Source organism: Mus musculus, chromosome 10 (assembly GCF_000001635.26).
Source record: "Mus musculus strain C57BL/6J chromosome 10, GRCm38.p6 C57BL/6J".
Classification (NCBI taxonomy): Eukaryota; Metazoa; Chordata; class Mammalia; order Rodentia; family Muridae; genus Mus; species Mus musculus.
In genome coordinates, this window is record NC_000076.6 from 68,150,283 (window position 1) to 68,175,846 (window position 25,564).

General features: G+C 43.2%; 1 protein-coding gene and 1 long non-coding RNA gene across 8 annotated transcripts in view; one reads left to right on the top strand and one right to left on the bottom strand.

Moving 5' to 3' along the window:
* Arid5b (AT rich interactive domain 5B (MRF1-like)) overlaps window positions 1-25,564 on the bottom strand; it is a 186,833-nt gene that overhangs the window by 57,760 nt on the left and 103,509 nt on the right. The gene's annotated exons all lie outside the window — the stretch shown is intronic.
* The window catches only part of Gm51770, a 78,986-nt gene continuing 54,245 nt past the window's right edge, over window positions 824-25,564 (top strand). For both annotated transcript variants that reach the window (XR_003948901.1, XR_003948900.1), the window contains exon 1: window positions 824-5,851. This is a non-coding gene — a long non-coding RNA (predicted gene, 51770). The remainder of the gene's footprint in view (window positions 5,852-25,564) is intronic.

Sequence of the window (25,564 nt, forward strand, 5' to 3'; positions counted from 1 at the left end):
CACACATCGCAAATGTGTTAACACAAAATTACATACATCACTTAATTATGTAAGTGCATAGCTCCCGAGTAACCCATTAGCTAAACATGTTGGGCTGTGGTTGGCTATACACACTCAGTGCGTTTAGCATAGAAGGGCCTGGTATTATGCTGGGTCTGCCACTGTAAAGCCTGGATGGCAAGCACTATTAAATCGGGAGGCAATCACACCGAGAAGGAAACATTAGCAAACAGTAGACAATTGAGAAAAGAAAGTACAGTGAGCCCGTATTCTGTCACATACAGTCCCCAAACCTTATATAACCATCCACTGTTTGCTTCATCTGGCTCCCATCCCAGGTGTGTTCCATGCTATCTTAATTTTATAATAAGAGACTGCCACACCCAATGTTATGAACACACACACACACACACACACACACACACACACACACACACACGAGAGGAAAGTACATCTGATGATGTTCACAGGCAAGGCCACTTTCCTGAGGTTAAATCATCTTTTCCTTCATGTGTCTCCCACTGGTGTTGTTGGGAAGATTGCCATTGGCTACCCAAGTCTCACAAGAAAGCAAGGAGGGGGCAGCTATGGGCACAGGTGGCTTTGCATTCCCTGTGTAGTTCAGACAACTGTAGAATCAAGAGCAAACAGTCATCTCTCTCTGGGTGAAGTTTGCCCATTTGCTAAAAGGGAGGGCTGGTTGCTCTATTCTCACAGATTATGATGTTGAAAGAATGTGAATGAGACAATACTAGACAGCGGACCACACACTCGAGGCCCCAGTGAATGGCAGAGGCTGTTATTATCACAGCGATATGCAGAGGCATGTTGGAGGTAATACATCAAGTAGTTCAGAAGCCAAGAGCTGGCTGAAGGGAGAGGCATGGAAGTTCTGGCAACTTCTGAGCCCTCAGCAGATGTGAGCACCTGGCAGAGCTCAGGAATTAAAAATAAGAACAGAGAGATATGGTATAGTTTGATATGAGCATCAACAGGCCCTCCTGGAGGCTGCAATGTTATAGTGTCTACAAAATAGGACTTCTAAGACTAGGTTGATTGTATTTGGTGAAGGAAAAGAATGATCATGTAGGTAAGCATTGCCTTAATAAGACTGCACTAAGGAAGAGGAATCCTCTAAACAAGACTGTGTTGTGGAAGGAATCACCACACAGAAGGTTCTGCGTATGGCAGGAGACCAATAAACAGACAACAAATCTAACAGGCTTAAATAGAGTGGGCCAAGAAGAGCAATCTGTTGGCTGCAGAATCTTAGTAGAGGCAGATCATTCAGGAAGGCTGAACTCCAGTTAAGGGTCAAATTTCTCTATGATCTTTCCTATTAGTTTCTCTGTGTACGTTCCTATTAGTCACATCATAAGCTTGTCTATGGTAGAAGAGAAGACAAGTCAGGACAAGTCACATGGTAGAAAAGGAAGAAAGGGGCCTTTATTTCTGTTCACCAATCCAACACTCAATTCTGAAAGTTCCAGCTTTAACCGAATCACTGTCTACCGGATTAGATTGCCAGCCTATGGCTGACTGTGCTATTCCAGCTGGTGATAAAAGAACATCGTGAATGTGTGTAGTCAAAGTGATGGTAGTTTTATTGGCTTTGATTTAAGTATCCCCTACTCACCAGGCCTCTGTTCTGATATCTGGGAAGTGACAACTTCATTAAATAAAAAGGGAATTCATTCATTGACCAAACATGTCTAGTGGGCTTATATGTGTTGCACAGTTAAACACAGAATGTCATTTGAGGGCCTGAGTAATGATTCAGTTAGTAAAGTGTTAGCCATTCAAACATGAAAATCCGAATAGATTCCCAGCACTGGGTACTGAGGCTCACGACCGCAACCCTAGTGCTAGGTGGTGAGATGAGTGGAGACAGGAGATCTCTGAGCTAAGCCAGTCAGTCTAGTTAAGTGGTCAACTCCAGTTTTAGCAAGACACCATTTCAAAAAGCAAGGTTGAGAGAAAAGCACTCACTTGCTGGACTAAACAGTCACACACACAGACATAGACACACAGACACACACAGAGATATAGACACACACACAGACACACATATACACAGAGAGACAGACATACACATAGACATACACATACAGAGAGACAGACAGAAACACATACATATATACAGACAGACATAACCCCCATACCATACCACACCACACATGTACCACACACACAGACAAACTCCCATACAACACATCATACATACACCACACCCACACACACACAGAGCCAATGCTAACTGAAAACTATGGGATTTGTCTCTTTTTTTTTTTTTCTAAAAATCTCAAGTGTGTTAATTCAGGGATTAATTGATGTTCTTTTAGAATTAAAAAAAATTACACTTATTTTTTTATTTGGATGGGCACACATGCCATGGCACATATTGGTATCAGATGAGAACTTGTCAGGATCAATTCTCTCCTACTTTGTGGGTCCTGGGAATCAAACTCAGGAAGACCTAGGCTTGGTGACAGGAACCCTTTTCTGTTTCCTCCCTCTGCCCCTCTTCTGTCCAGTGCCTGTGACCACCTTTGTTTATGCTTGCTCCTCTAGGGAATCTTAGGTTCTTTCCATTTTTTACCATGTGGCTGTGACAGTCCCCGATACATAGAAGCTTTCCTGCAGGAATGGACACTCTTTGATTCATACATGCTCCTTACCTAGTGAGGGCAAGGCTGCAAGATCCTAAACCTATCTTTCAGACAAGCTGTGGAATCAATCTTAGGAGCTTTCTAGAACACTCTTAGCTCCTTTGATGGTGACTTTTCCTCTTGCAGTGAACAAAAAAAAGTAACTTAGGGAAGCAAGGGAGGGTTTACATCCAGTCCCAGTTGAAGGATATAGTCTATCCAGGTGTCAAGAGTTAGGCATTTGGTTACATTGTAGCAGAGAGAGATGAATACTCCCCTTTTATACAGTTTAGGACCCCAGCCCATGGAATGGAATGATGTGCCTGCATTTAGGGTTGGTCTTCTCGCCTCATCTAACGGAATTCAGAAACACCTTCACAGTCATCATGGTCATCTTGTAATGTTTGTCCCTTAGGTAGTTCTAGACCCCTTGGAGATGACAGTTTTAATTGTACACACACACCCATCCATTAGGGATTACATAGGCAGATTGCTTGAAGGAAGAAAACATAGTCTAACTGACATCCAGAGAACCTTCTGGTAATGTCTATCTTCCCATCTGCAAGTGTCCAAGATATACAGGCCATTTGCGTGTGTCTCCTCTACAGGTGCCAGACCAGATGGCCCCTTGCTCAGCTGCTGGGGGCTACGATTTGAAACTGGTATCAGAAACTCATTTGTTTCTGCTGCAGCTTGAGTCATGTTCTCTCTTCATTCAATTTTAGACCCTTTGCCTTCTAAATAGACTGCTTGATGGTTGCTAGGCAACTATTGTTGAATACACGCGAGAGGCATTAATTGTGCGAACATTAAAACAAAACCAAACAGGGAGAAATTGTTTAAAACCGAGGACCCTACCACACTTAAAATAGGACATTTACTTCTTAGATCCCCGTCCAGAATAGGGTGGCTGCAGGCTGTCACAGGATAATAGAAGTCACAAAGAAAAAAAAAAAAAAAGGACCATTCTCCACCTCTGTGTCTTTCTCCTCAGCTCCTTTGCTCATACACACCATATACACGTAAGTAGCCTCGTTACAAAACAAAGCCTCATACAGAGAGGCAGGGGGACTCCTCTTATTGAGTCCACTCTGTTTTTCCTGCATCGTGGCGCCTCTCTTCCCACACTTCGTCCACACATGTGTGTTTCATCGTGGTACATCCTCCGGGCAGGACAACTTGTGGCTCATCAATTGTTACACTGAGCTTCAGAACCCACTGGACTTATCACAGAGCGATCATCTCTCCCTCCGACCCGAATGGAAACAAAAAGAACTTTTCTATTTTCCACATCAAAGACTCAGCTTTTCCGCTGATGCCAAATGTTCTCTGCTTCTTACCAGTAAATGTACATTTTATTTTACAGCAAGCCCCTCCCCCCCATACACTTACTGTTTTCTTTTTCTTTTTTCTTTTTTCTCTTTCTCCTTTCTTTCTTTCTTTTCTTTTCTTTTTTTTTTTTTTTTACATTCTGATGTCATGACTGGCCACAAAACCTTCTATAAATCAAAGCCAAGTATTTAAAACTGAGCAAAGCCAGGGGTCTGTGACAAGCAGATCTCAGTCATCTGCTAATATTAAGTGGTGAAGCCATGGAGGATGGGTTGGCTTGACTCATCAATCTCGTATCCTTTTTACTATCGGGCTCACGTGGGTGATCATTTCCTCATGTACAAGAGATTCGGGGCTCTGATCGGTGTCAGCCACATAATCACTAGCCAATCTTCTGGTTGCTTTTCTGACTCCTAGGTCTCAGGCCTTACACGCCATTTACACTGTTCACGACTACTCTCTTGTCTTGGTTTTGTCTTTCCCTGAGAAATTACTTTGGAGAAAAACACTGAGGATAATTAAGCCTGACACACAACAGGAGGTTATAAGTTATTGGGGAAGAGCATGCATAAAGAAGTATAATCTCCAATTTCACTATTGCTTGTGACAGCCACAGAGAGTGAGAGAGGCCATGGGTTCCCTGGAATAGAGAACAGTCTGTGTGTAAGGATTGGGGAGGGCTGAGGGGAAGAAGGAATTAAACTGAAGGTGAGAGCATCCGAGCTCTGGAATATTCTGGAAAGATAGACCCTCGCCCTCTCTGTCCATGCCAAACATGGGAGGCGTTGTAATCCTCTGTAGGTGTCGGATGTTAGGCACTTCGCCATCTAAGTCCTCTTGTAGTATACTCGGTAGCTGGGTATTGCCAATTGCTATGGTTAATAATGCTAAAGAGGAGGAACCCGAGACACAGACACTAGGAGCAAGAGGCAACGGTCAGTGAACCCACCTCAGACCCACAAGCAGTCGTCAGTTACTGCCTTGGCTCTGCCATCTTCCTCTTTATTCTTTTCTGGCTTTGAGACAAGGTTTTGCTAGGTCCCTAGCCAGCCTGGAACGTGCCTCAAACTTGAAGTGATCCTCCTGCCTCTACCTCACAAAAGCTGGGATTAAAGGTATGTATGCGTCTTCTTCAGCTCTCGCTCTGTGCTTCTTCACTCTACACAGCAGCCTGGCTTGATATGCAAGCAAGCGGGGCCTTATTTAAAGCAGACCGCAAGGGCAACTGGCGTATACTTCCTATACAGTTCCTCTGTGAATTTAAGATAGATTAAGCTCAGTTTATTCACTGCTAGCTTGGATCAGTGAGCTACACGCAAAGGATATCAAGCATCCCAATATATCTCTAGTGAGATTGTGAGAGTTGTATAAAGGGACCAGTAAGGGTTCTTGGAGTGTCACAGAGACACTGACCTCATGGAGTCATAGGGGAAGAGATCTAGGAAGAGCGATGCTCCAATTAAAGTCTGCAGGAAGAAAGAAGTCACCACCAGTCTGGTGGGTCAGATGAGTGAGTTTCTTTTTTAGGAAGCATGCATGTACAGGTTCTAGCCTGATGGAGGACAACATACATTAAGATCTAAACAGAGGTCCCAACTTTCCAGGCTCTACAGAACCCAAGGGAGGCACCTCTGTCCTCTTACTGCAAGATAAACACATCAGCTAGTGAGGAGCCTCATATCACAGGCCTACAGAAGGGAGACTCAAGATGACAGATAAGGGATGGAGCAAGATGTAGCTTGGTGTACAGCCTAGAAAAGTGGGGGACAGAAAGAAGAAGAAACTCAGCGTCCTGGCTACTCAGGTAGGAAAGGCTTCTTCTGGTTCCCAGTTTCAGAAGGACTGGAATCCCATCATCACTGTGGGAGCAGGTTAGTTCATGGGGACTGGGCTATATGATAGAAATTTTTACATTAGGACAGGTCAGCAAGCAGAGCGGAGAGCAAGACCTTCAGAGACCCACCCCCAGTGACCAATTTTTGCTCGCTAGGTTCCATCTCCCAAGGGCTCCATGACACTTGAAGAATAGCGCCACCATGTGGGAACAATTAATCCAAGCATGAATCTCTGGGGCTGGGGGGTGGGAGGCGGCATTTCAGATTTAAAACATAACACACTGACTCTGATCCTTTTTGCTTCTGTACTGCAGATACTAACCCTGGCTGCCAATTCTGCCAAGAGTCTCCTTCCCCCTGTGCCTTGTCAGGGTGACACAACCCCTCATTTGTATGCGTCATCATAGATGATAAAAAGCTCACAATTATTTCTTTCATTCCCCCTAGCCCACATTCAGCGTCTTCTGCCAAAGGAAGTTGCTGATTTTAATATATGGTTCTTCATTTATTCATTTTCAGGCGGCAAACAATTTTTAATTAGCCTGGTCTTTATTAAGGATGTGGAACAGGTTATTAGCTAGGTGCATCTTTGGGTCTTTAAGAAGAGTGAAAAAGACATCTTCAATTTGTGTGTGATGTTCTGGGGTTTAATTGATATTAGTCAACAGATCTAGAGCAAATCTCCCCAAGTCCCATTTTTAAACCCTGACTCAACTGACATTCCCACACGGCTAAGAGGAGAGTGGGATTAATATATTAGTCACTGGGTAAAATGTGCCAGGCCCTGTTACGTGAGTTCCAGTAAAATATGCAAGGGGAAAATAAAAAACAAAAGTTAAAACTATCTTCTCTGTCTGCCGAAGCTGACAGGAAGGATTCACTTTGCTCCGGGATGGTATTTATTCACAGTTCGCACTGTAATTTGCAAGTCCCCACCCTGGAATGCGAGCTCCTGGAAGTAGCACGGGGTTGTGTTCTTTATTGTACTACGGCCCGCTGGTTCATTTCCTTATGTAGGATTCCACACAAGGACATAGCTGATAACCCATAAATCTCAATTGGATTATGTGTGAGTGGACAGACAAACTGACCTTGTCACCTGTATTGACTCACAAGTCATATGCTCAATTCGTGAGGGAGAGGAAAGCCTTGGGCCACTCTCTTTGGTGTTCTGCCTGGCCAGGTGGTCCATAGGCTCAGTTGGGGGATGGAGGAAAGACGCAGCAAGAGGTAAATGAGCCAGCTAGCGTCTATACCTCTCTAAAGTCCTGAGAAGGAAGTCCGTTAGGGGCCTTATTAGGCAGCCAACTTGTTGCTTCTCAGCTGTTTTTTTCCCAAGGAGCACGGGAGAATTTACAAGGCCAGCACCATCTATGCAAATTCACATCTTGGGCTCCTATTTAATGAAAGCCATTTTGGAATATGTTCATCAACTATCTTCGAAAAATGTTTCCAATTTGCCATTTAAATGCAAATAAGCTTCCCATGGACTTTAGCTCTGATGGCCCCTGGGGGTCAGCCTGCATGAGTTGGCTTGTTTCCTTAGACACAGACAACTTCAGGGCTTTGTGTAAATACGGGAGCTGTGGTGTGGCTCCTCCGTTTCGTAGCATGTAGTGGCATGCATGAGAGACATCTGTCTTTGGTATGTTCTTTTAATTACTCCTCTGTTGTAATATCCGGCTGCTCTTGCAGGAGACATGGCGATGCAGGTCACCTAGCTCATTTTAGGCAGCAGACACCAATGGGCTTGAACAGTCCTAATGACCAGGCTCGTGGAGAAACCGAAAATGAATCAAGGCAGGCAGACAAATCTGGATCCCCTTTCCCTAAAGAGCCATTAGAAAAATGACCCCAAATCTACCCCATTTCAAGCCCCTTTTAAAGATAGCCATGTGAATCTGTCCAGGACAGTGCCACTGAATTCAGCTAGGATGACAAGTGGTCCCTTTACCATCAGATTGGGGAGGAAAAGGCACAGCGGGAATGAATCACGTGATGTAAAGTCGAGGGACGTGTGTAGAAAATACTGTTGGATGACACATTTTATTCAATATAATTTTATGTGACCGGCCACTGTATGGCCCGTTTAATTGATTTATATACCCTTTCGGAAGGTGTTTACTGTTCTGAGTGTAATTATACACTCTCTAATTGTCTCCATACTTGATTCATAACAACACTCATGGTCACTGCAATGGAAAGCTGTTATCTTGCATGCCAAAACCTGTGCTCTCGCCCTTTAAAACAAGGTTCCAACAGCAGTTTCCTGCAGGACCTTTATTTATACCAAGTGCCTGCCTGTTCTTCAGGCACTGTGTATTCCTAAGTGTGTTGGTACAGGGCCATGCTAAGTGTATTAAAAGCTCTGTTCAAATGGTTTCAGAAAAAGGGATGCAAGGTACTTAGTGCTTATTTGCATGCAGTGGGGACGGAGTCAATATCTACCCGAGGAAACTTCTAGATTTTCTTCAATTCAACTGTTTGGTAGCTTTTGTACTCTCTAATAAGAACAATGAGAAGTTAATCTCTCTCTCTCTCAAAAGGGGAAAAAATCAGAAAACATAATTTTGTCAAATCTCCTTCAAAGGAATTTCTTCGCTTGCCTCTTATCTGTTCAGAGCTGCTTAAGATATGGGAGTCAATATCAATCAGGAAACATTTGACCCAAAGAGATAAAAGTCCGGAGGTATGAGGGCTTGATGAATGGTCTGCTCTTATCAGCTTGTAATTGCTATTATAAACTCAACAGAAAGGTTCCTTCTACCCTGCTTTCTGAAATAAGTCTCAAAAAGGAAAGGACCAGAGGCGCCGCCATTAAACCCGACATTAAAGTCAGCCACAGAGCATATGTGACTCTTTCCACAAAGACAACAGGTGGCGTACTCATCAGATGGGTTGAACTGTTCTCAGCCCTTTGCCTCCTAAAAACACCACACACACACACACACACACACACACACACACACACACACACACGCTTACACAAAACAAACACTGCACATTCACCCGTACACACTCATGTAACACACATCTGCCCCCAACACCCCCACAAACATACACACACTTGTATACACACTCATGTACATACATACATACATACATACATACATACATACATACATACAAATGCACACACACACACACATACACACACACATACCTGTGTATTTATTTAACTGCTTATTCTGCACAAACTCAGAATCTAGAATTCATGATTTTAAGTCTATTGGATTTGGTTTGGTTGAATTGGGGGCTACCGAGGTATCTGCTCTATACTAAGTACGCCTTAGACATTGATAGATAGACGAAGCACGTGGACTTGGGTGAACCGACGGGGGAGTCCACACTGAAGGGCTTCTCCTAAGGGAACCAAGGTTAAGAAGTAAAGCGTTAGTGTAGCCAGGTTGCCACTGAAATTGGTGTCTTCCCTATATTTAAAAAAAAAAATGCGGGCTGGAGAGATGGCTCAGTGGTTAAGAGCACTGACTGCTCTTCCAGAGGTCCTGAGTTCAATTCCCAGCAACCACATGGTGGCTCACATCTGTATGTCTGACAGCTACAGTGTACTCATATAAATAAAAATAAATAAATCTTTAAATTAAAAAAAAAGCTTAAATATATAAAACAATTTTTTAAAAGATAGTAAATATCCTCTCCTGTTTATCGAAAACTCTAGAGTCAGAAGGGCAGAAACAGGAGAGAGTACGGGGCTAGTTTTCAACCCTCTGGCTTTGCGCACGAATGGAGCTTTCTCATTTAAGAGACCACAGGGCGAAAGCGTGACTCCGTGCAGGATTTCCCACATGCTATATAATCTTGGCCATGGGAAGCAGGTGTTTCGACTGTTCTGTGCAAGATAAGAGAACTTGAAAAAGTGAAGCAACTTAGAATGAGCAGCACAAACAAGGAAGGGGAGCAAATGGTAGTGTAGCCTGAGATGAATTACAGCACCAGGTAGGTGCCCCCTCTTTGAGTCTACAATAGCATCCTTGATAGGAAGACCTGCTTCTAATGGTAAGGGAAGGCTAACACGCAGCATCCCATTGCAATGCTCAAAGAGGGCCAGTGGTTCAAGTCAATGCTGGTGCGTTCCAGATTTTTCCATGGGATTTAACTCCCCGAGTTCCATCAACAGTTTTGTGTCCAATCATAATGGCCTCTTGGTTTTCCCCTCCTACCGTTTAAGAGGCTCTTAGAGGAAGGAGGTGAACCACGCTTGCCAGTTCAATGCTGCTGTGGTCATGTGAACAGGATCAGGGCACTGGCAAATGAAAACTGCCCACAGAGCTTCGTGATCCCCAACCGAAGTTCTGGCCACAGTGTTAGGGAGAACATTTTACCTCAGGGCTCCTTTATCCTATAACCTGTGAGGATGAAGGGCACTTTCCTGAGGAAGGTTTGTCAGGGTTAAAGCTACTCACACCAAAATGCACCTACTCAGTGTGAATCCTCCCTGTCCTCCTCGAAGATAAAGCCCTCCGGGAAGCTGCCCTAACTAGTGTGGACACTGGCATTATCTTTGATCAGCTATATAATGTCATTCGTCATTACACAAAATGTATATAAGGAACCAGTCCTGAGATTGACTTAGCTAGCTGGCTACATCCTTTAATGTGTCCAAGCATCCTTCAGGGAACAGCCTGTGTTTGTTAGATATCTGTGGCTGTGGTGGGAGGCTAGAAACAAATTTATCTTTCTCCAGAATTACTCTTCTTAATTGTACAGGTAGGGCTTCGGGAACTTGATTGATATCCCCACTTGTCATCTTCAGAGTGGTAGCTATTTATTTCCTCTTTATTTCCTCTTTCTTTCTGGATGTGATCAAGAGTGCATTTTTTTTTTTTTTTTGTTCTGTTGTTTTTCTGATTCGATCAGCTGCGTTACATCCCTGGCCTGGTGCCTTCTCCAATCTACTTTAAGTTGGAAGACCCTTTCAGTGTTGAGATATATATTCTTCTGATCTCAGACTACAGCTCAACACGTGAACATACGTCACTCTGCATGCAACTCTAAAGAAAGGGGTTCTCTTTGCAGGGCACGTGAATAACACACTATGGATGGTGGGTGCTACAAGCAATAGAGAGAGAGGCACTCCAAACTTACAGTTAAGGAAGAAAGGCGTGTCATTCTGAGAGCTTGTTATTTTCAAAAGTCTGATTGTTTGTGAGCAACGGTTAGCCCAGTGGTTCTCAACCTGCAGGCCTAGACCCTTCTCCCACCCACATTGGCAAACCTCTACCTCCAGAACTATTTACATTATGATTCTTAGCTGCAGCAAAATTACTGTTACGAAGTAGCAACAAAAATAATTTTATAGTTGGGGGTGTGTTTGTCACCATAACACGAGGAGCTGTATTAAAAAGGTCTCAGCCTTAGGAAGGTTAGATGCACTGGGTCATCCAAAAAATGATGATAATGTAGTGAATAGGTAAGACTTGGCCACGTCACACCAAGCGTTGGAGGCGCACGCCTTTAGTCCCAGCACTTCAGAGGCAGAGGCAGGCAGATTTCTGAGTTCGAGGCCAGCCTGGTCTATAGATGAGTTCCAAAACAGCCAGGGCTACACAGAGAAACCCTGTCTCGAAAAAACAAAAACAAAACAAACCAAAAAAAAATTAAGAAAAGGGGCTGGAGAGATGGCTCAGTAGTTAAGAGCACTGATTGTTTTTCTAGAGGTCCTGAGTTCAAATCCCAGGAACCACATGGTGGCTCACAACTATCTGTAATGAGATCTGATGCCCTCTTCTGGTGTGTCTGAAGACAGCTACAGTGTATTTACATATAATAATAAATAAATAAATCTTAAAAAAAAAAGACTTGGCCACATCAAGGGCTTCCAACCACTAAGTATATCTGCCACACTTTGCGTGTTGAGGAAAAGGACGGGAGACTGACCTCAGGCTATGGTAGCCCACACTAGAGAAAGAGACAGAGGCTCATCTTTTTTCACTTCTTTCTAGTATCTTATTGTTCCAGAAGCCTCATCAAGTTGCAACTAATCAATGGATCAATCAATAAGTAATAGATGGGGTAACACTCTGGTTCTATGGGTTATTGAACAAACTGACCCTTGGAATTGCAGTTTTAGATCCTTGTGGGCTGTACATGTGGGGGTTCTCCTTTGAAATAAGTTACTTACAGTTTACATTCCCCTCAATTTCCATGCCAGGTAGCATAGTTTTAGTTCTTTTCTGTCATTTCAGTTCCCTTGGCCTCTTACCCGCTGTGTGTACATGTGTATGCGCAGAAGCCAGAAGTCAACTCCAGAGGTCTTTCTTCACGGCTCGCCAGCCTCCTTTTTTTTCTTTAAAAATTCATATACATATTCCTTATTCATTCATTCATTCATTCATTCATTCATTCATTCATTCACTTATTTATTGTGTGTGTATGTGCATCTGTGTGTGGGTGCATGCACTTCTGTGTGTGTGTGTGTGTGTGTGTGTGTGTGTGTGTGTGTGTGTGTGTGTGTGTATACATGTGCATAGGCCACAACATGGTGTGGACAGACATTAGAAGTCAACTTGCATAACCATCAGGAATCAGTTCCCAGCTTTTAGCACATGGGTTCGGGTGAACAAACTCAGGTTGCCAGGTCTGAAGGGAAGGACCCTCCTCTCCTTATTCACCTTACAGACCCTCTACCTCATTTTCTGAGACATGTCAAGGGCTTTCATACTGGGTATCCAACATCAGATCTCCACAATTTGGAAGAAAAAAACCCATTTACCCAGTAAAGTATCTCTCCAGAGCTACCATGTTTCAGTTCTTTAGAAGGCCCAGGGGATATCTGCCCAAGGAGAATACATCAATTTTTATCTTTGTTGATGACAGCCTCCTAATTATATAATGGTAAATGAGCACTTATGGAAGCCATAAGCAAAGGGCTAGGGACCAAGGATGGTATGATGGGCCAGCAGAATGACTCGCCAGAGCAAAGGTGCTTGTCACTCAAGCCTCATGACCCATGTTGAATCCTGGCTGGCTCCCTAGAACCCACGTGAAGGTGGAGGAAGGACAGAACCAATTCCACCAACTTGGGCTCTGGCTCCCACACCCGTGCTGTGGCACTCACACACTCCTTCCAATAAATTTTAAAAATAAAATGAATGTAAATGTTCAGGGCTGACCACTCGGTATTCAATGGCTAATGGGGGTGGGGTGGTGCTCTTCTCTGGAGAAGACTGAAGTTTTCCTCTCTCAGTGTTCTTTAGATGCTCCTAGTTCTTTGCTTGGAGTTGGGTCCGCCATGCTTCCCCCCACAATGTTAATGTGGCCCAGTGAGGAGGCATGGGCCGTGAATCTGAGACAGAGCCATTGGGGGTTGGGGATACACGGGAAGGGCCGGAGGAAGAAAATGGAAAGAGGAAAGTAATGTAATTAAATTGTAGTTTTAAAACAAAATAATAATAATAATAATAATAAAACCTGCCCTAACTCTGAAGCAACCACCATGGACCAGAACTGTCCCCACCACAAAACCTCTGTGCCCCAAGAGATGGCTGTTCCTATAATCAGGGTCTTTAGATCTCAGCTGCACCTTGTCTGGAAGATATTAAAACTTTTGGAGTCCAGCCTGGTCTATGCTGCAAAGCTAGATTCACAATGAACCACATCACAATGAACAATTCAGAGTGGGCTTCCAGTCTACAGGTAGCCCTGGGTCCTCAGACCCGCTACCAGGAGAGACACACATAATGGAAAATTTAGACCTGAAAACTCTGCCATTATGGTCATTCTTCTTTGTACTTCTACAGTGGAGCGCATTTGTGATACATTAATAACTTTGTCTTTCTGATTCCTACACTGTACCATCTCCCAAATACCACAATTGTGTCAATGGGATCAGTGTCTTAAAGGCTGGGCTACAAAGTATACAGACTATAGGATGGAGGGTTGGCTCAATGGTTAGGAACACATGCAAGAGAACCCTACTTCAGTTCCTAGCACCCACACTGGGCAGCTGATAGTCACTGGTCATCTAGACCTAGAAGGTCTGATAATCTCTTCTGGCCTCAACAGGCATCTATATCCACGTGGCACATGTGCACACAGAGCGAGAGAGTGAGAGGGAAAGTGAGAGGGAGAGAGGGAGAGGGAGAGGGGGAGGGGGGCACATACACATATATAAATATATATAAAGTTAAAAAGATCTTTAAAACATATGTGTTAATTGTCTAGAACCAAAGGCAGTTAGCACTGCAGTGTGTAGGCCTGGCTGTACTCCAGTTTATCTACGCAGCTGGCAAGTGCAACTCCAACCATATCTTAAAGTGCTGAAATAACCAATTCTTTATTTTTTTTAAAGAAATAAACATCATATCTCATACCCAGAAGGGGCCAGAATGGGGGCTTTTCTGGTTCATATATATGGTATAAGACATGGGGAGGTACTGCTCCATAAACAGCCCTGACCATAGCCTGGATTTCTCTCACCCTAGAAGTCGTCCTTCCCAACAGAGTAATAGTTATAGAAAATGAAATTTAGGTTTTCAATTACACCGACTTTCTCTTTCATATTCAAATGTTACCCATATCCTCCAACATGTTTACAGAGTTCTCCCAGATTTCTAAATAAATACACTAAAGAAGTTCTGAAATATACACATTTTAAAGATGGCTTTGCGTGCACCAAGCTATGCCCAGATGTTTAACATTCATTCCAAATTTCTCAATAAATGAGCACGCCAGGAAAGCAAACACGAGCTGACAGTATTTAGTCTAAGTTTCTTTAAATGGTTTAACATGGCCAATAACAGTATTTCATTATCAGGCATTATTAAGGCATTTAGAAAGAGGGGTTGTGGGATATGAGGCAGAGCAGCGGATAAATATGGTTATCACAATGATAACCATACTGTTTGGGGTTTTCATAATCTGCTGTGGTAATGAGTCTTGTCTTCTGTCTTCTGAATTCCATATATATATATATATATATATATATATATGAATTTCATATACATATACAAATATATGCATGTGAATATATCTGAATATATCTATTCATAACAAATCCATGATCCCAGCTCACTGCCACAAGTGCTCATTAACAACCACCACAAACTCACAGTCAGTTCTGTGAGCTTTGAACCAGTTCCAGAACCAGGGCTACAGCAAGTGGCAGTTTGGCCTTTTCGCTTCTCTGAAAAAAAAAAAAATTTTTTTAACACCTTAAAAAATTCCCCATAACTGCTCCCTTCACACCTTTTATCTCCTTCCTAAATCCAAAATATTCACTCACTAAATCTCCAAGGTTGCTGTGTTCTTATGTAATACGTAATTTTCTTCGTGTCTCTGGTGTTGGCTTGTGAAATGCCTTTAATTAAAAAAGCTAAAAGCTCTCTAAATCTGGATGGCAGACTCATTTCCAGGGCACTCAGGCATGTTGTCTAATTTTAAAACTCTGACAGGATACATGTAAATTTATGCAAGTTTCACAAAAGTCACAATTTCCTCCTTGAATTCAAGCTAAAGAAACCGCCTGCAGCCCTTTCCAGAGCTGTTTACTTTACTGGAGAGCTCTTTTTTTCTTTTTTTTCCCCCCATTGTGTTGGAGGTAATTATTGTGAAGATATCTCCTGTCAGCTTCCTGTGGATCCAGTCAGAAGGAAGGAGTTAAATTTCCCTGATTATTGATCAAACAGACTCTTTGATCCCCAAGCTAAAACTATGAAACACCACTTGGGGGGAGGGGCTTGAGGATATTATCATGCAAATTATTTTGGTTGACAGTAATTAAGAAATTATATGTTAAGAAAAATCAGTAATTGTTCACATGAGTCATTAATGTGTTTTCGTTCTTTGTAGAATGTTCTGGCACGCCCTTCCTTTCTTGCTTTAAATAAGCGAGGAGGGAACACACAGTATTTGCAGCTCAGCAGAGCACCATATTAATAGAAAGTTTGCTTGGAAGAGCAGCTTTGTGGAACCCCAGACCTGGTTCTTTGCCTTTCTCCATACTGTCCTTCACCCAAGAACTGTCTTTACAAAGCTGGGGTAGGCTGTTTGAGCATCTGAGGCAGGCTCACCCATGAGTGGGGACTGTTCCCCCTCCCCCCCTTCAGAAGGTCATAACCATTGGTCTCAACACTTAGGAAATCTACACAGAAAAAACCTACACACTCAGGGACTCAGAACTAGCCTAGCCACGGGCCATTAAGCAGTTCCAGCTAATTCCATGACTCCCTAGAAACAAATCTTCGCTTGGAACTCAACCTTTGCCAACGTTTGCTTTGGAGAGATTTTTTTTAGATCCACAGGAAAGAGACTCCAAGCGGATGATGGGAGGTTTGAGACAGGCTCCCAGGTGATGGGTACACCTTGGAATGAACTCCAGTTAGCTTATAAATCATTGATCCCTGGAAGAACGCAAATGAAAATCACGCTTTTGTTTTTTTGGTTTTTTTTTTTTTTTTTTGAAAGGCAGCCTCAAGTACTGACATGTGATACATAATAGTCTTAAACCAGTTCTGACATAATATCTCTGGCAGCTCTAATAACCACAAATGATTGCTTTAGTTAAGAACTAGCCAGGAGCAAAATAGAGCCATGTCGTTTGAGCCATAAATACCTCAACAATATTTTATGCCACTTTGTAAAAAGTTAAAGGAGTTTTATAATAATTAACAACAACAACCAAAAAAAAAAAAAACCCACGCCTTGTATGGACACTGTGAAAGCTTATTTCATAGTCCCAAGGCTGCCAGTGTGGTGAATTATGTAGGCACCAGAGAAGCATTAAGGAGAAATAATAGCAACTTAAATGAAGGCTGACGTAATTCATGATAAACAGTCATTGGAAAATATTACAGTGTTGTCTTTCTTTCTTTCTCTCTCTCTTTTTTTTTTTTGAGTGGGTTTAATCAGAAGAGTATGACCATAGTCTAACATAAACCACTTCCCTTTTCCACTGTTAGTAGTTGGAATTCTGGCATTTGCCCTAGCTAGCTGCAAGGTTTTTATTCACCATAATTGCTGAATCCAGACCCTCAACACCTCTGGGGACCTTAACAGTGTCAATTTGGAATTCTGATTGATGGAGGAGCTTCCAAGACAAAGCCCCAAATCTCTGAGCTGCGTGGTTGGTCCAAAAGTGGGGCTGAAATGGGAGGGTGGCATAGCCAGGGTGCTTTAAAGAATACATATCAGCAAGGGTGGCTAAGGACTGCCCACACTGAAGAATGACTCTATTGTCCCTTCTAATAGAATCTGTGAGGTGGTGTCAACCAGCCACCTATCCTGATAAGAGCAAACCTTGGCCCCAGATTGTTCTGGGTGAACTGTAAGTATAGCAACACACAAAGACGTAAACACAGTCACAGCCCAACCTGCCAATCTCATTAATACCGAATGTCACCAGGTCAGGGCCAGAAGGCGTGATCATACCACAGAGTTGTCACAGAGATGGCTAGCTCTGAAGGTGAATTAAAAGTTGTCACCTGCTGTGGAACCCCTGATTAGGAGCAATAGCCCAGGAGAGAGTCTCCCTCAGATATGGGGAGGCAGGACACCATTTAACTCTCCGGTGCTCACCCTATTTCTGGGAGTTTAACGGGAAGACATAATACACGATTATGTCAGCAAGGCCTTCCAGCGTCAAGTTCGTTGAAACGTCTTTAAGTCAAATATTGATTAGCTGTGCCGAGGCAGGAAAGGGAGCCTACAACAGAAAGCAGAAAAATCTTACATTTTCTTCCCACCACTGGCTTCTATCTCAGCCATGAGCTGGCCTTTGCAAAGGCTATTAAGAGCAACTAACGTGATTCTTTTTTTTTTTTTCCTCTTCCTCTACTTTTCTCTGCCAGCCTTGGGATAGAGGTGTTAACGAGCTGGAATAGACTCAAAGACTGGAGAATAGGTCTTCTGGAAGTTGACAGCTTGGGTGATCCTACACAGAGGGGCCTCTGTCCCAGATGACCAGGCACTAAGTGCCATCTTTGGATGATGACTTACAATAGCCAATATATAGCAGAGCATACTATTTTAGACATGGAATCCTTCCTCCCACCCCATTGAATCTATTTAAATCATTTCAGAGGTCAACTATCTAGCCACTCCTTTAAAACTATTTCAAAATAAGATGGATGGCTTTCTCTGACATTACCACTCATAAAAATGTATTTTATCTCCTCTTAGCACAACAAGCCTTCCTTTCTTGAAATAGCTCATCTTGAGCGCTATCAGTGCGTTTCGCTCTGTGCACAAATATTTTGTGTATTACAATGAGCAGCAGAATGCAAAGCTTGCAAATACTTATTTTTAGACATATGGGAAAAAAGGCAGTGCGAGCTAAAAATAAAGAATGAAGCAGTCACTTATCAGTGATGCCATTGGACATGCAAACGCTTCCGCCATTGGGCTTTTTCTCCACATGCTGTGGATCACAGCAAGAAACATCACTCTGAGCACACACACACACATGCGCGTACATGCACACACACATACCACATCACATACTACACACTACACACACACACACACACACACACACACACACACACACACACACAAGAAAATATTATTTCACAGCCGAAAACATCCAATCACTAAAAACAACATCTGGGTGTCATTAATAACTTACTCTACAGTTGAACCAGCCAAATAATCTGTAGCCTGACTCAGAACTTCTGAGTTTCTATTTTTGAAAGGAGGTGGGATCAGGGAAAGAACCGAACAGCATGCCTTACTTTTGCAAACGTACACGCCCTGGGCAGTTTCTGAATTTCTAGAAACGTGTGCACACATACTAACCAGCATGCGTACACAGGAAATGCAGGCTGTTTTATGTTATATGATTATTGCCACTACCCTTGACCCAGAGTCCTGCTGTTGTTTGGAGGAAGTTTCTACTGTAATATTGAGTTTGCTCTTTCCCCTCAGAGCCTTTGTGTATAATTAGGCATACTTTGTAGACTGGTGAGAATCTGGCCATAAGTAACATCTGAGAGATGAAGCTTCCATTTCAAACTTCCACAAAGCCTTTTGTATATAGCCTCTTAACACGTTTAGAGAATAGGCACACTGTTCAAACAGTCCAGCCCTGAGATAAAAGAGCTAACGATGTGCCTGCCGTACAATCCACCTCTCTAAAACACCCTAAATATTTATACTAACGGGAGTTGAAAATAGTATCAAGGAAAATGCCAAAATATTTCTACATGTTATTGGTAACAGTCGCTGGGAAGACAGATGCCAAAATCCAGCATGGTTCTAATTCACTGGGTCCTGTCACATGGCCTGTCCTAAGCTTGGTGAAATGTCAACCAACTTATGAACTGCAGAAAATTGTCTTTGGGGTAAGCTATATTTACAGTCCCCTCCCCCCTTTAAGTGCCTCTAGCAGGTCACCGAACAAGATACTGAATTTCAATGCACATTTTCCCCCCTTTGTCTCTAGAGTCAATGATGCAACAATCAATGGGTTTCATCCTTACATTTACAATGATACAATTACAATGCAATTGTATCAGCCAGATGGTACATGTAACAATGATGTCTCTACAGGAAGAGGTGTTAGGATCAATGAACCATAACACTCCATTGGTCTACATGAGAGGGCTGATGCCTCCCCTCAGTCCCCAGGATAGAACAGAGAATAAATATTATCAGTCCTATGGACCACACTAAGTCAGCCATCCTTGAGGGAAAACAACAACAACAACAACAACAACAACAACAACATATAAGCCCTTAAGTATGGTTATGTCTCAACATGAAGCTGCAAGCAAACTGGACCAGACCATGGGTGTGAGTTTTTCCCTCATGTACTGACCCCTCAGCACACAGGGGGTGGATCTCAGTGAATGGAAGACGTCCTATCATCCTCTCATCTTCCAACTTAGCCTCTCACCTCCAACAGGTGCTCAGCTGTCAGAGGAGGGTAAGAGAAAGATAGATCAGGTTTGAAGTCAGAAGAAGGGATGCAGGTTCATATGAAGAACACCTCTGGCTTCCCTATATGGGTGTAAGTCAGGTTCTCGAACTCACTGTTTAATGAATGAGAGTAGTTAGCAGACTACTAAAAGGAACAGGATAGCATGAATCCCAGCACCCAGTTTATTAGCATGTGGAATGACTTCCTTCAACAACACTGTCTGTTTGTTTCTCTCTCTCTAAGACTGCTGGGAAAATCAATGGAGGTAATGAGCACAGTAGGTGCTCATTAAAGGTAATGGCCACAGTAGGTACTCAACTAAAGGTTAAGTAAGGTTGGGTTTGCTAAGTGTTCAGCTAATTAAATACACACCATTTCTTAGGCAGACACCACACAAACTTTATTAAGCCTATACCTCAGTTCCTGACATGTGTTAAACTTTCAATAAGAGGTATGAGATACTGTCATTATCATTCTGTTTTAATTAATCAGAATTCTCAGGAAATGAGCCAACCAATCTAATGGTGTTGAGATTTTATGGAGAGTTATTAGAAAGGCCTGTTGTTGTTTCACCAATAGCAAGCAGGTGTGTGAGGTATGGAAGATCAGGGGTTTATCATCTTGGGTGTCATACACTCCTTCAGTTATGAAAAGATCACCCAGGATGGTCTACATTTGCTTGTTGCATTAATTTCTGCAAATAACCTTGTTCAAAGCCATTATTGTAATAATTATGCTGGCATGAATATTTTTAGGAGATGACTTGAAGCTTCTATCAGAGTCTCAGAAGGACTTCAAAACCATTAAAAACATGTCTAACATTTCATTCTCTAGATGAGATATGGAGATGTAAAATAGCAAACGGAGTTGATCAGGCTCCTTGTTTGGTACCTTCATATTGAATATACAGAGAAGTGTCCTCTCTGGTCCATTGTAGCTTTTTCTAAACTTCTCGGTAATTACAAACATAGTTTTGAGGTCTCCATGGTCATGGCTCTAAAAGTGTACCCAGGGAAAAAAATCTTATAATAGCCAGAAACTGGAAACAACCCAGATGTCCCTCAACAGAGGGATAAATACAGAAAATGTGGTACATTTACACAATGGAGTATAACTCAGCCATTAAAAACAGACTTCATGAAATTCACAGGCAAATGGATGGAACTTAAGAATATCATCCTGAGTGAGGTGACTCAGTCACAAAGAAACAAACATGGCACATACTCACTGATTAGTGGATATTAGCCCAAAAGTTCAGAATACCCAAGATACAGTTCACAGACTATATGAAACCTAAGAAGAAAGAAGACCAAAATGTGGATGCTTCGGTGCTTCTTAGAAGGGTGAACAAAATATGCACAGGAGGGAATATGGAGACAAAGTGTGGAGCAGAGACTGAAGGAAAAGTCACCCAAAGACTGCCCCATCTGGGGATCCATTCCATATACAGCCACCAAAGCCAGATACTATTGTGGATGCCGGGAAGTGCTTGCTGACAGGAGCCCGATATGGCTGTCTCCTGAGAGGCAGAACCTGACAAATATAGAGGAGGAAACTTGCAGCCAACCATTGGACTGAGCTCAGAGATCAACGAAGGAGATGGAGAAGGCACTGAAGGAGCTGAGGGGGTTTGCAACCCCATGGAGGGAGCAACAGTGTCAACAGGCCAGACCCCTCCAGAGCTCCCAGGGACTGGACCACCAACCAAAGTGTACACATGGAGCAACCTATGGCGCTGGCCACATATGTGGCAGAAGATGGCCTTGTTGGACATCAGTGGGAGGAGAGGCCCTCAGGCCTGAGGGTGATCAATGCCCCAGTGTAGGGGAATTCCAGGGTGGGAGGATGGGAGTGGTTGAGTGGGGAGCAGGGGGAGGGGAATGGGATAGAGGGTTTATGAAGGGGAGATCTGGAAAGGGGAAAACATTTGAAATGTAAATAAAGAAAATATCCAAGAAAATAAAACGTTTAACGGAACCTGTAGCTGCTAAATGAACTCTTCCAGTTTCTACTGCCACATTCTACCCAATGCCCATTCTCACCAAAACTGCACCTCTTCCGTGTCTCCGTGTCTCCGACCAGGGGCCAGTTAGGAAGGAGGTGATGGCTTTGTCAGCTCTGTTCTCTGTTCCCTTTGCGAACAGAGAGCCCTAGCTGTTTCTACAGGGATGCCGCGGTCTTAAGCAGGGAGAGGATGTGATGAAAGTGTTAGCCACAAGGGGGACGTAAGTTTGTCGAGTTGGTAGGAGAAACACTGTGGGAGTTTCCTCAAAAAAGTTAAAAACAGGACTGTGGTGGAGTCCATCAGTCCCATTACTGGGTCTATCCAAAGAAAATCGAGTCATTAACACACTCCCAGGCTCCCTGTTATATTATGTATGATACATAAGCAATACCTGTCAATGACAACCAGCTGGCGGATGGATAATGGAAAGTGCGGTGTGTGTACATAAACATGAGAATACTAATCGACTTTAAAAACCAAGAAAGTCCTCTCATTTGCAGCAACATGGATGAACTTGGAGGAAATTGAGCTAAATGAAAAAAACACAATCAGATGGTGTCACCACTTATTGGCAGAATCTAACAAAACTAGGTGAAGAAATGCCGAGTAGGATGATGGGGACCAAGGATGGATGGATGGGAAGCTAGGAGATACAGATCAACACAGAATTTCAATCAGATGGGAGGACCATGCCCAAGAGACCTATCACAGACACGCTGGCTATGAAGACTGTTCTTTCATTGCTGAAACTTGTTGAGGGTAGATAGCTATGTTCTTGTCATGAAAAAAAAATTAAGTGTACAAGGAAATGCATATGTTAATGTGCCTTAGCTCTTCCATAATGCCTATTTTCAAAACAGCACTTTGCTCACGATAACTACATCGCAGGCATATTGCGCTTTGACGTGTAAAACATTTTGGTACCAAGATATTACTCATCCAAATTCTGAGAGTTCAAAGATAAACTCTCAAGAACCACAGGTCTAGTAGGTGCCCTAGCATGTGGGGGTCTCAACCTGTGGGTCTCGACCCCAATGGATGTTGGACAACCCTTTCACAAGAGTCCCCTAAGATCTTTGGAAAGCACAGACATTATAGTTATGAAGTAGCAACAAAAGCAGTTTTATGGTTGGGGGTCAGCACAACACCGAGGCAGTGCATTTGAGGGTTGAAAGCCGCCATTCTAAGAGACATGATCGCTTTTTGCCTGCACTCATTTTCTTGTCCAAGGTTATAGCCACACAAAACCCAAACCCATAGCTGAGTAGCTGACATCTATGCCTTTGCTTATGGGAAAGTAACCCTGGCAGTAGAAATCCTGAGGGTCTCTCCGGAGGAAGTCATCTCAATGTTGACGTTTTTATGCTTAAAGATAATCAGGACAGTGTTAAGTGCACATAACACGTCGTAATACTACCAAAGCCACAGAGGAAGGGATCGAAACTTCAAATAGAAAGGTCATGTGAACTTCAATAAACTCATTTTACACAATATTGAACGACCATTAAAATGGTACTCACCAAGTGTTTAACGCGGCGAATGTTTATTTTATAATAAGGAAAACTTAAAGATGGCAAAATGGGATACAGGATGTTCTCAAGTTACTGGAAATACTTCCAACCCCCACCACCCCAACCAAAGAACCAAAACAAAAGAAAACTCTATACACAAATGGTGACATCTGGGGGCTATTGATGACTTTTGGGAAGCGGGATTGAGATACTGATGGGATCGTAAATGACATTTATAAAGGCAAGAACGTGGGAGCTTTGATGAGTCAGAATCCAGCCTGACCACTTCTTAACTTTTCTTAACTGGCGTCTTCCCCCACTTTGAAGGGCTTAGTGGGAGTTTCCTTAGAGTGAAGCTGTACGGATTAGGTCATCAGATACGTGGAGAGGCCTTAGCATAGAGACCCGCATATGGTGCGTACTCACAGAGGACTGGCAACTGTTGTTATTATGTTAGTTCTTTCTCATAATAGAAATAGTTTTCCGTAGTGAGGAAAAACAGTTTGAAAGGTGTCTAAGCTGTTTTCCTCTCTTTTTCTTTTCCTCACTAAGTTATTATGATATGGAGATGAGAGAAAGGGGGGCTATCTGTTAGGGGGGAACTCTGGTTTGCTCCGTAAGATATGGCCACTGTGTTGACCATGGCGTGCCCTCAAACCCTGAGGCGAGAGTTGGGGCTGACATTAAGGGTACAGGCTGAAGTTAGATATGGTGGCTCACAGGTAAAATCCTAGCACTGAAGTTAAGACCAGAGAATTACTAGTTCAAGGCTAGTGTGGGTTTCATAGTAATACCCTGTCAAAACAGACAAGAGCACACTGCCAGTGCTGGGAAAGGACAGGGTCTCTAAACATCATTGCAAACAGACAACCCTCAGTGAAAGACAGCAGTCAACTTGTGGAGAACACTTCTGGGCTTTGAGAAGATAAATAAATGCTGAGGGGGAGGGAAATCCCTTAGAGCCAACATTTTCCCTTGAGAATTCAGTCCACCAGGAGCTTAAGTTGAAAGAGGGAGGTCCATAAATACTTGACTTATCTAAGAAAGGAGATAAGAATGAATGGAGGTCTGAAACCATCTGGAATCCAGTAGTGATTTCTCTATCATTTCAACAAACATGTTGTTCCAAACACAGTAGACTTGATTCTAACTCTTTGGAGGACCTTAGAATCCAACGGGGGAAAAAGACACGTAAGCCTGATAATTTTAACAAGCCAAACGTTTAATGGGAGTGGGTGGCCCAAGGAGATGGTTTTTGACATGGGTAAAGCCATGCACTACCACACTCAGTTCCACATGGTCCCAGAACCTACATGGTACAAGGAGAAAGGGCTTCTTGATAGTTGTCCTCTGACCGCGCACTTGGGTAGGGGCATGTGTACGCCTTTCCACAAGTCAATATGTAGTGTTTTATTTTTAACAAAGAGGGGAGTGGGCTCTCAAGCGCTGTTTGATCCCCAGTACTCAAGTAAGAAGCTAAGGAGAATGGTGTGCTCTTACGATTCTACAGCTGGGGGTCCGGGGTGGAGACAGGTGGACCCCTGGAGTTCACTAGTCCACCAGCCTAGCCGACTGTGAGCAACCTATGTCAAGAAGAGACGCTCTCTCAGAAAATACGGTGCGTGGCTCCTGAAGAACAATTGAGGTTTGCTTCAGGTCTTCACATGCATGTACACGGCACAGACACAGAGGTACGTCTGTACTCATGCGCACACAGTGGGGGCACTCAAATTAAAACTAAAAAGCATTGGGAAAGTGTTGAGTAACAAGGAACAGAGGACATAGAGTACAATGATAGAAATAATTACTCTGAAGTCATTGGAATCCTCCCTTTGAGGAGGCAGTACACCAAGAGAGCCAATTAACCCAGCAGCCTCCCTCCCATCCTTTCTTAGAGATCTGAGGAAGGACCCAAGTTAGTAAGAAGCAGGTCAGGGTTTCTTGTAAGAGGCCTCTCAGAGGCCTTAACCACAATGGGGTCTCAGAGAGAGACTCAGGAGGCACATGTTCTTCTCAGGGGAAGACGACATCTTTTAGTGGGAAAAGTTTGCTTGTGGGGGATGCTTTTAGATGTGACTAAAAGCTAAAAGCAGTAGAGAAAACAACTCTTTGAGCTTCAAGTCTAGTGTCCTTTCCAGTTCCTCCTCTGCAACAGCATCTATCCAGGTCCCATTAGAGATCCGCCTCCCCAAGAGGCTACATGAACACCAGAGGCCCTGCTTCAGGTATCTGTGGATCTGATAGAAGGTCTTCCATTTACCCAGCAGAATATCTTGCAAAGGTTGCTTGCTGTCTGGTCAAAAGTTTCCACTCAGCCAACTTTGCTCATGTCATCTCCTTTGGCCCTCAAAGGAAGA